The following is a 15,635-nucleotide window of genomic DNA, read 5'->3' as shown; positions in this document are numbered from 1 at the left end:
TGGCTGGAAACATACCCTGTAAACCATGCCACGGCCCGAAACACTATCTTGGGCCTGGAAAGACAAGTATTGTGGCGTCATGGTACACCAGAGAGAATTGAGTCTGACAATGGGAGTCATTTCCAAAACAATCTTGTTACCTCCTGGGCAAACAGGCATGGTATTGAGTGGGTGTACCACATCCCTTATCACCCACAAGCCTCTGGGAAGGTTGAGAGGTACAATGGACTGTTAAAGACTATGTTACGAGCATTAGGTGCTGGGACGTGGAAACAATGGGACACAAATCTACCAGAAGCCACTTGGCTAGTTAACAATAGGGGGTCTGACAGCCGTGCTGGTCCTGCCGAAACAAAACCCCTACACACTGTGAAAGGAGCTAAAGTTCCCGTAGTGCATGTAGGAAGGTGGATGGGGAAGGCAGTGTGGGTTGCTCCTGCCTCGGGAAAAGGCAAACCCACTCGTGGGATTGTCTTCGCCCAAGGACCAGGGTACACCTGGTGGGTCATGCAAAAGAATGGGGATATCAAGTGTGTGCCTCAAGGAGATTTGACACTGAGAGAAAACTAATCTGTAATCTAAGTTATATGTTGTAGGAAGATGCTGTAGGATCAACGACAGGTCAACGTTGCAAGGAGCCGGGCAGTGCAACAAGGACTTGAGCTAAGCTGGTGCTGGCGTCCAGACATCCAACTCCACCTGCCTTGAGTGGCCACTTTGGCAGATGAAGACCTAATCATCAACAGTTCTTATGAACATTTTCCAGGAAAGACCTATGGAATGAAAAGATTCGCCTGCCTATTATTCCTGTCCTGTTAAAGGACCAGGAATAATGATGAGAATGCTTGTATGCTAAAATATGGGGATCTGAGTGTGACACAAATGTTATGGAATAAGGGGTGGAGGTTGTACTGGGTCTGGCTGGAATGTTAACTTTCCCGGCAGCAGCCCATACAGTGCCGTACTCTGTACTCGTAGCTGGAACAGCAGTGTTATCACACCAGTGTCGTGTCTACTGCTGAGCAGCAGTGGCACAGCATTGGGCCTTACTCTAACTCTCCTAGGGGGCGGGCAAAAAGTGAGGAGAAAAACATCACTAGGGCAGCTGACCTAAACCAATCAAAGGGATATTCCATATCACGTCACACTCAGCAATAAAAGGTGGAAACAGGAAGAAGAGGGGAGGGGTGGGCTCTCCTTGGGAAAACGTCGGTCCTCCTCTTGAACACCGGCTGCGTGCGCTGAGGCCTTGCTTCAAGGACGTGGTCAATCATGGCTCATTTGTGGGAAGCAGAGAGTAATTTCTTTCCTCTGCACTTCCACATAGCCTTCATTTATTTTATTTGTTTGTTTTCCTCCCTTCTTTTTATTTTTCCCTTTCCCCCTCCCTTTTCCCCTTTCCCTTTTTATTTCCCCTTAGTTAAATTGTTTAGTTCATAATAATCTTTATTTAATTATTATTTCCCTTTACTTAAATTATCCTTATCTCAACCTGTGAGTTGTTCTTTGCTTTACTTCTCCCCCTCCTCATCTAAAGGAGGGGGGGGGTGAGAGAGCAGTTGTGGGGTTTAGCTGCCCAGCACGGTAAAACCACCACACCTATTCGTGAATGAGGGAAATACCAGTACGATTCTACATGATACAAAGTAACTTACAGAATACAGAGGGTTTGGTCAACAAATTTATTGAAAACACTAAAACAAATAAACACTTTTTCAAGAACAAAAGAGAGTTGGCATACCTCACCCAGAACAACAATTTGATTGAAAGATACTGCTAGGCATTTATGCCACTCCCAAATTATGTAGAATTGCTTTGGCGTTTATGGTGACAAGAAAGCCTTGTGGATGTTCTATTCCTTGCAGTCCTTCAATGGTTTGGCGAAGCGCAAGTAATTCAAACATATTCTTATTGCTTCTGCAAAAGATTTAACATAGAATAAGTGACATAAGATAATTAACAAGTTTCAACTTTACAGTAAAGATTTTACAGATTTATTATCTTTCAGTGAAAAAAAAACATATTGGGAGCTTCACATAACTCTGTCTCTAAGCAGAAAGTTATCAATGCATGGTAAGAAAAATCTTGACAAAAGTCATCAAGAACTATGCTTTCTCTTGACTAAATGGTATTTACATGTAGTACAGTGGAAGATCAAGGAAAACCTGTAAAAAATTTCCCCAGTGAGAAGCAAGATTTCAGAAACAGGATGTGTACAGAAAATCCACAATAACATCGAGGCAAATACAGTAATGAACTACTACAAAACCAAGGATAAAAAAATTAAAGAATATTTCAAGGTTCATTTCTTAAGATTTATGGCACCACCTGTGAGGTTGCCTTTTAATTAAACAAATTAAAAAATCTGGATTTCTGAGTACACTTTTAGTTTATTTCCGATGAAAAATATGATTTAAATTAGAGTATTTTACAGGAAGTTTTTTTTTTTTTTTCCCCCAGAGTTCAGTTTTGTTCCTAAGAAAAATCAAACAAAACCCTCAGTTTTGTAAATAACTAACTCTAATGTAAGCAACAGTTTAGTGTAAATACCTGCTTTTATAAATGAAACAATCCCATTAAATAATGCACATCAACAGAACTCAGCAGCATTCTACCACTGACATGCTGAAGGTCTTTGTTATAATAAATTAGTAACCAGTAAGCAACAGAAACCTATTCTGTAAAGGTTAACATTCCCCCAAAGTCTTAAATGGCTCAAGACTTTAAACCGTGTGTTGTTTTTTTGTTTGTTTTGTTTGTTTGTTTTAATAGAGATGAAAATTGACAAAACTGAAATTTAAGTCACATACAAAACAATTTTCAGAGGACATTTTTACCAAGTAACTCAGTAAAACCGAAGGTCAGGGGGAAGAAAAGAAGGGTTTTCTTCTAAGCATTCTCGTCATCTAAATAAATGAGGAATATATGTTCTTTAGGCTAGTTATTTTTTAGTTCATATTCTGAACTACACAGATATATAGGCAAATTGAGAGATTCATCTTACAGATCTGTGACAAACATTTTAAACATAATTGCTAACAATGAAAGTCCAGCATTATTTGTATTGGAGCAAATGAACGTCAAAACAGAGATGCGCTTTTAAAAAAAGAGAAAGGTCCCCAAGTTCAGTGATCTAATGGCAATTAACAGAAAAACGGTAGTAAAGGATTACTTTATTTCGGAGAGTTTCTGTAATATAAAACAAATCCTTTCCAAAATCGAAATGTCTAGCTCGCGATTCTGAAGCAATGCAGCCAAAGTATGGAAAAAGCGTTCATTACTGCAGTCTTCCAGGAAAATCTTTAAGTAAACTGTAAAAGAAAATAGTTAAAAAGTTTAATCACAGCACTTGGCTCATGGAAAACTAAATCATTGATTTATAGCTTTTGAGGGTTTTATATGCGCCTCATGCTGTGCAACCATGAGAACAATGTACTAACTGGGTATATTCTAGGCATGTGATGCAAAAATCAGGTAAAACCGCGAACAAAACTCACCCAAGTTCCTAAGAATTCTGATATTACCAGCACTTGTGGTATTAAAACAAGGCCTATTCCCTTGAGAACAAAGGAAAACAGGACACTGAGCAATTTTAAACTCAGATAAAAAAATCTCATCTTCAACATGTTTATTCAATGCTCCTTTTCTTATGATGACATGAGGAGAACACTAAGCTATGCTAAAAAAACTGACAAGGAAATATTTTAAGCTGCTGCAAAATGACGTACGGAAATAGTACATGTAGACACTGATGACTAGACAGCTTTTCATTATCAAAACTGTCACCGTACCGTTTCAAGACAGGCAGAATCGTAATTGAGAGGTCAGAGTTGGATAAGAACACCTGAATATCAAAACAATTCCTGTAAAATGCTGGATAATTTTTAAACATGGCCATATAGTATAATCTTTTCTATTTATCCTGCTCCCCAAAACTTAGTCAATTCAGAATAAAGTAAAATCTGTTCCCTTGTGTTATTTCACTCTTGATTCTAATAGTACAGACTGATTTAGAGCAACACCATAAAGAACATAAGTACCGATTTAATAGGTCACAGAACTGAACACATTTGTTAGGAATCCAACAAAACAAGTCACTATTCACTGCACTCTGCCCTTAGCGTATAAACACACTTGGTATGCCCCAGGATATAGTTACTTCGAATATGCCATTAAATTAATAGTTATTGTAATATTATTCTACTTTTACTGTAGAAGAAGGAGGTCCTACAATTTATTCCTATAAATATCCTTAAATATCTAAAAATGCCTTAAATTCCTTTTTGTAGGTGTAAACAAATACCATATTCTGCTTACTTGGCCATTTCTTTGCTGGCTTGTTCTTACTGGTCTCAATAATACTGTATTATTTTATTATTAAAAATACCGGTCTTAAGGTATCTTAAAAAAACTTTATTAATATATATACACACACATATACATACAGATACACTGTAAAATGTTTTAACTGTGAGGTTTATAAAACAATATAAAAAATACGCTGAGGGAATTTTACCATAAAGCAGAAGAGCCAAAGTGGAAATAATACCTCAAGTTTCACAAAGTTCAATCACATGAAAGCAAACTGATAAAGACATGCATTTAAAGAGATTTTTTCCTACATTGTTTATCTATTCATTTTATATATTCATTTCAAATAAGCTTTTGCAGAATAGATTTTAAATCATCACAAATGTACAAAATGGGTTAGGGTTAGGGTTAGGGTTAGGGTTAGGGTTAGGGTTAGATCCGCCATTAGGGTTAGGGTTAGGGTTAGGGTTAGGGTTAGGGTTAGGGTTAGAGGGTTAGGGTTAGGGTTAGAGGGTTAGGTTTAGGGTTAGGGTTAGGGTTAGGGTTAGGGTTAGGGTTAGGGTTAGGGTTAGGGTTAGGGTTAGGGTTAGGTTAGGGTTAGGGTTAGGGTTAGGGTTAGGGTTAGGGTTAGGGTTAGGGTCAGAGTCAGAATCAGGGTAAGCGTAGTGAGATCCTCTCCTGAGCCTATGTTATTTTCTAAAGATTGATTGACGCTTTTACGGTTTCAGGGGTAGGGCACTAGCGTTGGGTTTCAGGGTAAATGTTCTCAGGGTTTATGTTTAGGATTTTAAGTTGTTTAGGTTTGGATTTTTAACGGTTAGTATTTTAGGGATTTGGGGGTTAAGGTTTTAAGTTTTTCAGGGTTAGTGTGTTAGGGTTTTAGAGTTTATGGGTTGTAGTGTTGAAAGGTTTTTTAGGGTTAGGGTCTTAGGATTTTCTTTTTGGTCAATTATTTAGGGTTAGGGTTTTTAAATTATATTTTCATTTATTTATGTATTTATTTATTTATTTATTTTTTCAGGTTAGGTTCTCCAGGGTTAGGGTTTTGAGTGTCCTAATTTTTTGGGTTAGGGTTTGGAGCATCTTAATTTTTTGCGTTAGGGTTTTGAGCATCTTAATATTTTGTGTTAGTGCTTTGAGCGTCTTATTTTTTTGGATTAGTGTTTGGAGCGTTTTTGGGTTTAGGTTTTTGGGTTTTTAGGTTTTAGTTTTTGGGTTTAGGTTTTGAGATTCATGTTTTTTGGGCTTGGGATTTGAACGTCTTAATTTTGTGGGCTTGGGATTTGAACGTCTTAATTTATTGGGTTAGGAGTTTTAGGCATAGGTCTTCAGGTGTTTAGTGTGGTAAATATTTTGGGTTATGTCTGTAGGGGTTTCGAGGATTTTTAGGGTTAGGGCTTGAGGCTTTTTTGTAAAGGCGGTAAGGGCTAGGGTTACAGTGCGTGCTGGTAAATGTAATTCTTGAAAACTCGGCCCGTGATTGGCTGTGCCGGCTGTCCAAGGAATGCTGGTAAATACAGTTTTCCGGCACCAGGCTTCCGGGAGGCCATGTTGGGTGCCCAGAGCATGCCTGGAAATGCAGGGTTAGGGTTAGGGTTAGGGTTAGGGCACATTTTAGCGCGACGCCGCCCGGACACATTTTAGCGCGTCGCCGCCCGGACACATTTTAGCGCAGCGCCGCCCGGACACATTGTACTTGTGGGGCTGGGAGGTTGTGGGGAACATCTGGAGAAGGTGCCTGTAGGGTTTGGGGGAGCACCTACAGGGTTTGGGGTGGGATCTGTGGGGCTGGGGGGGGTCTCTATGGGGCCGGGGGGGTTTTGGGGGGGATGTGACCCTATGGGGTGCCCCCCCCAGAGCCCCAACTCGCGGCTGACCTAGCATTTTAGCGTGGCCGCCGTCCACCGGCAGCTTCATGCCCGTCTTCCGCTCCCAGTGGCCCGCGGGGCGCCCCGTGGCCCTACCGGCATCACCAGCGGCCACCTTGGGGTCAACGGCAGCGGTTTTGGGGTTTCGGTCTGGGGGGTGCTGACATGCCCCTCCCCGCACCCCGCCAGGCATCCTGGCCCTGCAGCTGCCCCCGGGGGGGCTCGACGCCGAGTCCTACAGGTGAGAACCAGTCCCCTCCGCCCCCTAAATGCGCCCCCAGACCCCCAAATGCCCCCAGACCCCCCCCAAATTGACCCCCCCCAATTTATTCCCCCCCCCCCAGCGCCTGCCTCCACCTGGCCGAGATGCAGCGTCGGGTGCGGGAGGCGCTGGCGGAGTGCGAGCGGCTGCTGCGGGCACAGGTAGGACGGCGGGAGGTACAAAATTGGGGGGGGGCACCAAGGGGGGGGGGGTCCATGGGGCTTGGGGGAACCCCAAGGGTTGGGGGGAAGCAAAATGAGGGGAAAACCAAGTGTGCGGGGTGCGGTTGCCGGGGGGACACATTTGCGGGGCACACAGGGTGGTGGGAACCAAAATGAGGGGGGAACCAAGTGTGCGGGTTGTCGTTGCCTGGTGGACGCATTTGCGGGGCGCACAGGGTGGGTGGAACCAAAATGAGGGGGGAACCAAGTGTGCGGGGTGCGGTTGCGGGGGGGACGCATTTGCGGGGCGCACAGGGTGGGGGGAACCAAAATGAAGGGGGAACCAAGTGTGCTGGGTGCGCTTGCCGGGGGGACGCATTTGCGGGGCGCACCGGGGGAGGAACCAAAAAGAGGGGGGAACCAAGTGTGCGGGGTGCGGTTGCCGGGAGGACAAATTTGCGGGGCGCACCGGGGGGGGGGTCCATGGGGCTTGGGTTAGGGTTAGGGTTAGGGTTAGGGTTAGGGTTAGGGTTAGGGTTAGGGTTAGGGTTAGGGTTAGGGTTAGGGTTAGAATCAGGGTAAGCGTAGTGAGATCCTCTCCTGAGCCTATGTTATTTTCCAAAGATTGTTTGACGCTTTTACGGTTTCAGGGTTAGGGCACTAGCGTTGGGTTTCAGGGTAAATGTTCTCAGGGTTTATGTTTAGGATTTTAAGTTGTTTAGGTTTGGATTTTTAACGGTTAGTATTTTAGGGATTTGGGGGTTAAGGTTTTAAGTTTTTCAGGGTTAGTGTGTTAGGGTTTTAGAGTTTATGGGTTGTAGTGTTGAAAGGTTTTTTAGGGTTAGGGTCTTAGGATTTTCTTTTTGGTCAATTATTTAGGGTTAGGGTTTTTAAATTATATTTTCATTTATTTATGTATTTATTTATTTATTTATTTTTTCAGGTTAGGTTCTCCAGGGTTAGGGTTTTGAGTGTCCTAATTTTTTGGGTTAGGGTTTGGAGCATCTTAATTTTTTGCGTTAGGGTTTTGAGCATCTTAATATTTTGTGTTAGTGCTTTGAGCGTCTTATTTTTTTGGATTAGTGTTTGGAGCGTTTTTGGGTTTAGGTTTTTGGGTTTTTAGGTTTTAGTTTTTGGGTTTAGGTTTTGAGATTCATGTTTTTTGGGCTTGGGATTTGAACGTCTTAATTTTGTGGGCTTGGGATTTGAACGTCTTAATTTATTGGGTTAGGAGTTTTAGGCATAGGTCTTCAGGTGTTTAGTGTGGTAAATATTTTGGGTTATGTCTGTAGGGGTTTCGAGGATTTTTAGGGTTAGGGCTTGAGGCTTTTTTGTAAAGGCGGTAAGGGCTAGGGTTACAGTGCGTGCTGGTAAATGTAATTCTTGAAAACTCGGCCCGTGATTGGCTGTGCCGGCTGTCCAAGGAATGCTGGTAAATATAGTTTTCCGGCACCAGGCTTCCGGGAGGCCATGTTGGGTGCCCAGAGCATGCCTGGAAATGCAGGGTTAGGGTTAGGGTTAGGGTTAGGGCACATTTTAGCGCGACGCCGCCCAGACACATTTAAGCGCGGCGCCGCCCGGACACATTTTAGCGCAGCGCCGCCCGGACACATTGTACTTGTGGGGCTGGGAGGTTGTGGGGAACATCTGGAGAAGGTGCCTGTAGGGTTTGGGGGAGCACCTACAGGGTTTGGGGTGGGATCTGTGGGGCTGGGGGGGGTCTCTATGGGGCCGGGGGGGTTTTGGGGGGGATGTGACCCTATGGGGTGCCCCCCCCAGAGCCCCAACCCGCGGCTGACCTAGCATTTTAGCGTGGCCGCCGTCCACCGGCAGCTTCATGCCCGTCTTCCGCTCCCAGTGGCCCGCGGGGCGCCCCGTGGCCCTACCGGCGTCACCAGCGGCCACCTTGGGGTCAACGGCGGCGGTTTTGGGGTCAATGGCAGCGGTTTTGTGGTTTCGGTCTGGGGGGTGCTGACATGCCCCCCCCCGCACCCCCCGAGGCATCCTGGCCCTGCAGCTGCCCCCGGGGGGACTCGACGCCGAGTCCTACAGGTGAGAACCAGTCCCCTCCGCCCCCTAAATGCGCCCCCAGACCCCCAAATGCCCCCAGACCCCCCCCAAATTGACCCCCCCCAATTTATTCCCCCCCCCCCAGCGCCTGCCTCCACCTGGCCGAGATGCAGCGTCGGGTGCGGGAGGCGCTGGCGGAGCGCGAGCGGCTGCTGCGGGCACGGGTAGGACGGCGGGGGGTACAAAATTGGGGGGGGGCACCAAGTGGGGGGGGGGTCCATGGGGCTTGGGGGGACTCCAAGGGTTGGGGGGAACCAAAATGAGGGGAAAACCAAGTGTGCGGGGTGCGCTTGCCGGGGGGACGCATTTGCGGGGCGCACCGGGGGAGGAACCAAAATGAGGGGGGAACCAAGTGTGCGGGGTGCGGTTGCCGGGGGGACGCATTTGCGGGGCGCACCGGGGGGGAACCAAAATGAGAGGGGAAACCAAGTGTGCGGGGTGCGGTTGCCGGGTGGACGCATTTGCGGGGCGCACCGGGGGGGAACCAAAATGAAGGGGGAACCAAGTGTGCGGGGTGCGCTTGCCGGGGGGACGCATTTGCGGGGCGCACCGGGGGGGGTCCATGGGGCTTGGATTAGGGTTAGGGTTAGGGTTAGGGTTAGGGTTAGGGTTAGGGTTAGGGTTAGGGTTAGGGTTAGGGTTAGGGTCAGAGTCAGAATCAGGGTAAGCGTAGTGAGATCCTCTCCTGAGCCTATGTTATTTTCCAAAGATTGATTGACGCTTTTACGGTTTCAGGGGTAGGGCACTAGCGTTGGGTTTCAGGGTAAATGTTCTCAGGGTTTATGTTTAGGATTTTAAGTTGTTTAGGTTTGGATTTTTAACGGTTAGTATTTTAGGGATTTGGGGGTTAAGGTTTTAAGTTTTTCAGGGTTAGTGTGTTAGGGTTTTAGAGTTTATGGGTTGTAGTGTTGAAAGGTTTTTTAGGGTTAGGGTCTTAGGATTTTCTTTTTGGTCAATTATTTAGGGTTAGGGTTTTTAAATTTTATTTTCATTTATTTATGTATTTATTTATTTATTTATTTTTTCAGGTTAGGTTCTCCAGGGTTAGGGTTTTGAGTGTCCTAATTTTTTGGGTTAGGGTTTGGAGCATCTTAATTTTTTGTGTTAGGGTTTTGAGCATCTTAATATTTTGTGTTAGTGCTTTGAGCGTCTTATTTTTTTGGATTAGTGTTTGGAGCGTTTTTGGGTTTAGGTTTTTGGGTTTTTAGGTTTTAGTTTTTGGGTTTAGGTTTTGAGATTCATGTTTTTTGGGCTTGGGATTTGAACGTCTTAATTTTGTGGGTTTGGGATTTGAACGTCTTAATTTATTGGGTTAGGAGTTTTAGGCATAGGTCTTCAGGTGTTTAGTGTGGTAAATATTTTGGGTTATGTCTGTAGGGGTTTCGAGGATTTTTAGGGTTAGGGCTTGAGGCTTTTTTGTAAAGGCGGTAAGGGCTAGGGTTACAGTGCGTGCTGGTAAATGTAATTCTTGAAAACTCGGCCCGTGATTGGCTGTGCCGGCTGTCCAAGGAATGCTGGTAAATATAGTTTTCCGGCACCAGGCTTCCGGGAGGCCATGTTGGGTGCCCAGAGCATGCCTGGAAATGCAGGGTTAGGGTTAGGGTTAGGGTTAGGGCACATTTTAGCGCGACGCCGCCCGGACACATTTTAGCGCGTCGCCGCCCGGACACATTTAAGCGCGGCGCCGCCCGGGCACATTTAAGCGCGGCGCCGCCCGGACACATTTTAGCGCAGCGCCGCCCGGACACATTGTACTTGTGGGGCTGGGAGGTTGTGGGGAACATCTGGAGAAGGTGCCTGTAGGGTTTGGGGGAGCACCTACAGGGTTTGGGGTGGGATCTGTGGGGCTGGGGGGGGTCTCTATGGGGCCGGGGGGGCTTTGGGGGGGATGTGACCCTATGGGGTGCCCCCCCCAGAGCCCCAACCCGCGGCTGACCTAGCATTTTAGCGTGGCCGCCGTCCACCGGCAGCTTCATGCCCGTCTTCCGCTCCCAGTGGCCCGCGGGGCGCCCCGTGGCCCTACCGGCGTCACCAGCGGCCACCTTGGGGTCAACGGCGGCGGTTTTGGGGTCAATGGCAGCGGTTTTGTGGTTTCGGTCTGGGGGGTGCTGACATGCCCCCCCCCGCACCCCCCGAGGCATCCTGGCCCTGCAGCTGCCCCCGGGGGGACTCGACGCCGAGTCCTACAGGTGAGAACCAGTCCCCTCCGCCCCCTAAATGCGCCCCCAGACCCCCAAATGCCCCCAGACCCCCCCCAAATTGACCCCCCCCAATTTATTCCCCCCCCCCCAGCGCCTGCCTCCACCTGGCCGAGATGCAGCGTCGGGTGCGGGAGGCGCTGGCGGAGCGCGAGCGGCTGCTGCGGGCACGGGTAGGACGGCGGGGGGTACAAAATTGGGGGGGGGCACCAAGTGGGGGGGGGGTCCATGGGGCTTGGGGGGACTCCAAGGGTTGGGGGGAACCAAAATGAGGGGAAAACCAAGTGTGCGGGGTGCGCTTGCCGGGGGGACGCATTTGCGGGGCGCACCGGGGGAGGAACCAAAATGAGGGGGGAACCAAGTGTGCGGGGTGCGGTTGCCGGGGGGACGCATTTGCGGGGCGCACCGGGGGGGAACCAAAATGAGAGGGGAAACCAAGTGTGCGGGGTGCGGTTGCCGGGTGGACGCATTTGCGGGGCGCACCGGGGGGGGAACCAAAATGAAGGGGGAACCAAGTGTGCGGGGTGCGCTTGCCGGGGGGACGCATTTGCGGGGCGCACCGGGGGGGGTCCATGGGGCTTGGATTAGGGTTAGGGTTAGGGTTAGGGTTAGGGTTAGGGTTAGGGTTAGGGTTAGGGTTAGGGTTAGGGTTAGGGTTAGGGTTAGGGTTAGGGTTAGGGTTAGGGTCAGAGTCAGAATCAGGGTAAGCGTAGTGAGATCCTCTCCTGAGCCTATGTTATTTTCCAAAGATTGATTGACGCTTTTACGGTTTCAGGGGTAGGGCACTAGCGTTGGGTTTCAGGGTAAATGTTCTCAGGGTTTATGTTTAGGATTTTAAGTTGTTTAGGTTTGGATTTTTAACGGTTAGTATTTTAGGGATTTGGGGGTTAAGGTTTTAAGTTTTTCAGGGTTTGTGTGTTAGGGTTTTAGAGTTTATGGGTTGTAGTGTTGAAAGGTTTTTTAGGGTTAGGGTCTTAGGATTTTCTTTTTGGTCAATTATTTAGGGTTAGGGTTTTTAAGTTTTATTTTTATTTATTTATTTATTTATTTATTTATTTATTTTTTCAGGTTAGGTTCTCCAGGGTTAGGGTTTTGAGTGTCCTAATTTTTTGGGTTAGGGTTTGGAGCATCTTAATTTTTTGCGTTAGGGTTTTGAGCATCTTAATATTTTGTGTTAGTGCTTTGAGCGTCTTATTTTTTTGGATTAGTGTTTGGAGCGTTTTTGGGTTTAGGTTTTGAGATTCATGTTTTTTGGGCTTGGGATTTGAACGTCTTAATTTTGTGGGTTTGGGATTTGAACGTCTTAATTTATTGGGTTAGGAGTTTTAGGCATAGGTCTTCAGGTGTTTAGTGTGGTAAATATTTTGGGTTATGTCTGTAGGGGTTTCGAGGATTTTTAGGGTTAGGGCTTGAGGCTTTTTTGTAAAGGCGGTAAGGGCTAGGGTTACAGTGCGTGCTGGTAAATGTAATTCTTGAAAACTCGGCCCGTGATTGGCTGTGCCGGCTGTCCAAGGAATGCTGGTAAATATAGTTTTCCGGCACCAGGCTTCCGGGAGGCCATGTTGGGTGCCCAGAGCATGCCTGGAAATGCAGGGTTAGGGTTAGGGTTAGGGTTAGGGCACATTTTAGCGCGACGCCGCCCGGACACATTTTAGCGCGTCGCCGCCCGGACACATTTAAGCGCGGCGCCGCCCGGGCACATTTAAGCGCGGCGCCGCCCGGACACATTTTAGCGCAGCGCCGCCCGGACACATTGTACTTGTGGGGCTGGGAGGTTGTGGGGAACATCTGGAGAAGGTGCCTGTAGGGTTTGGGGGAGCACCTACAGGGTTTGGGGTGGGATCTGTGGGGCTGGGGGGGGTCTCTATGGGGCCGGGGGGGCTTTGGGGGGGATGTGACCCTATGGGGTGCCCCCCCCAGAGCCCCAACCCGCGGCTGACCTAGCATTTTAGCGTGGCCGCCGTCCACCGGCAGCTTCATGCCCGTCTTCCGCTCCCAGTGGCCCGCGGGGCGCCCCGTGGCCCTACCGGCGTCACCAGCGGCCACCTTGGGGTCAACGGCGGCGGTTTTGGGGTCAATGGCAGCGGTTTTGTGGTTTCGGTCTGGGGGGTGCTGACATGCCCCCCCCCGCACCCCCCGAGGCATCCTGGCCCTGCAGCTGCCCCCGGGGGGACTCGACGCCGAGTCCTACAGGTGAGAACCAGTCCCCTCCGCCCCCTAAATGCGCCCCCAGACCCCCAAATGCCCCCAGACCCCCCCCAAATTGACCCCCCCCAATTTATTCCCCCCCCCCCAGCGCCTGCCTCCACCTGGCCGAGATGCAGCGTCGGGTGCGGGAGGCGCTGGCGGAGCGCGAGCGGCTGCTGCGGGCACGGGTAGGACGGCGGGGGGTACAAAATTGGGGGGGGGCACCAAGTGGGGGGGGGGTCCATGGGGCTTGGGGGGACTCCAAGGGTTGGGGGGAACCAAAATGAGGGGAAAACCAAGTGTGCGGGGTGCGCTTGCCGGGGGGACGCATTTGCGGGGCGCACCGGGGGAGGAACCAAAATGAGGGGGGAACCAAGTGTGCGGGGTGCGGTTGCCGGGGGGACGCATTTGCGGGGCGCACCGGGGGGGAACCAAAATGAGAGGGGAAACCAAGTGTGCGGGGTGCGGTTGCCGGGTGGACGCATTTGCGGGGCGCACCGGGGGGGGAACCAAAATGAAGGGGGAACCAAGTGTGCGGGGTGCGCTTGCCGGGGGGACGCATTTGCGGGGCGCACCGGGGGGGGGTCCATGGGGCTTGGATTAGGGTTAGGGTTAGGGTTAGGGTTAGGGTTAGGGTTAGGGTTAGGGTTAGGGTTAGGGTTAGGGTTAGGGTTAGGGTTAGGGTTAGGGTTAGGGTTAGGGTCAGAGTCAGAATCAGGGTAAGCGTAGTGAGATCCTCTCCTGAGCCTATGTTATTTTCCAAAGATTGATTGACGCTTTTAAGGTTTCAGGGGTAGGGCACTAGCGTTGGGTTTCAGGGTAAATGTTCTCAGGGTTTATGTTTAGGATTTTAAGTTGTTTAGGTTTGGATTTTTAACGGTTAGTATTTTAGGGATTTGGGGGTTAAGGTTTTAAGTTTTTCAGGGTTTGTGTGTTAGGGTTTTAGAGTTTATGGGTTGTAGTGTTGAAAGGTTTTTTAGGGTTAGGGTTTTAGGATTTTCTTTTTGGTCAATTATTTAGGGTTAGGGTTTTTAAGTTTTATTTTTATTTATTTATTTATTTATTTATTTATTTATTTTTTCAGGTTAGGTTCTCCAGGGTTAGGGTTTTGAGTGTCCTAATTTTTTGGGTTAGGGTTTGGAGCATCTTAATTTTTTGCGTTAGGGTTTTGAGCATCTTAATATTTTGTGTTAGTGCTTTGAGCGTCTTATTTTTTTGGATTAGTGTTTGGAGCGTTTTTGGGTTTAGGTTTTGAGATTCATGTTTTTTGGGCTTGGGATTTGAACGTCTTAATTTTGTGGGCTTGGGATTTGAACGTCTTAATTTATTGGGTTAGGAGTTTTAGGCATAGGTCTTCAGGTGTTTAGTGTGGTAAATATTTTGGGTTATGTCTGTAGGGGTTTCGAGGATTTTTAGGGTTAGGGCTTGAGGCTTTTTTGTAAAGGCGGTAAGGGCTAGGGTTACAGTGCGTGCTGGTAAATGTAATTCTTGAAAACTCGGCCCGTGATTGGCTGTGCCGGCTGTCCAAGGAATGCTGGTAAATATAGTTTTCCGGCACCAGGCTTCCGGGAGGCCATGTTGGGTGCCCAGAGCATGCCTGGAAATGCAGGGTTAGGGTTAGGGTTAGGGTTAGGGCACATTTTAGCGCGACGCCGCCCAGACACATTTAAGCGCGGCGCCGCCCGGACACATTTTAGCGCAGCGCCGCCCGGACACATTGTACTTGTGGGGCTGGGAGGTTGTGGGGAACATCTGGAGAAGGTGCCTGTAGGGTTTGGGGGAGCACCTACAGGGTTTGGGGTGGGATCTGTGGGGCTGGGGGGGGTCTCTATGGGGCCGGGGGGGTTTTGGGGGGGATGTGACCCTATGGGGTGCCCCCCCCAGAGCCCCAACCCGCGGCTGACCTAGCATTTTAGCGTGGCCGCCGTCCACCGGCAGCTTCATGCCCGTCTTCCGCTCCCAGTGGCCCGCGGGGCGCCCCGTGGCCCTACCGGCGTCACCAGCGGCCACCTTGGGGTCAACGGCGGCGGTTTTGGGGTCAATGGCAGCGGTTTTGTGGTTTCGGTCTGGGGGGTGCTGACATGCCCCCCCCCGCACCCCCCGAGGCATCCTGGCCCTGCAGCTGCCCCCGGGGGGACTCGACGCCGAGTCCTACAGGTGAGAACCAGTCCCCTCCGCCCCCTAAATGCGCCCCCAGACCCCCAAATGCCCCCAGACCCCCCCCAAATTGACCCCCCCCAATTTATTCCCCCCCCCCCAGCGCCTGCCTCCACCTGGCCGAGATGCAGCGTCGGGTGCGGGAGGCGCTGGCGGAGCGCGAGCGGCTGCTGCGGGCACGGGTAGGACGGCGGGGGGTACAAAATTGGGGGGGGGCACCAAGTGGGGGGGGGGTCCATGGGGCTTGGGGGGACTCCAAGGGTTGGGGGGAACCAAAATGAGGGGAAAACCAAGTGTGCGGGGTGCGCTTGCCGGGGGGACGCATTTGCGGGGCGCACCGGGGGAGGAACCAAAATGAGGGGGGAACCAAGTGTGCGGGGTGCGGTTGCCGGGGGGACGCATTTGCGGGGCGCACCGGGGG

This window comes from Anas platyrhynchos, chromosome 3 (genome assembly GCF_047663525.1).
Source record: "Anas platyrhynchos isolate ZD024472 breed Pekin duck chromosome 3, IASCAAS_PekinDuck_T2T, whole genome shotgun sequence".
Lineage (NCBI taxonomy): Eukaryota > Metazoa > Chordata > Aves > Anseriformes > Anatidae > Anas > Anas platyrhynchos.
This window is presented reverse-complemented; position numbering follows the sequence as displayed.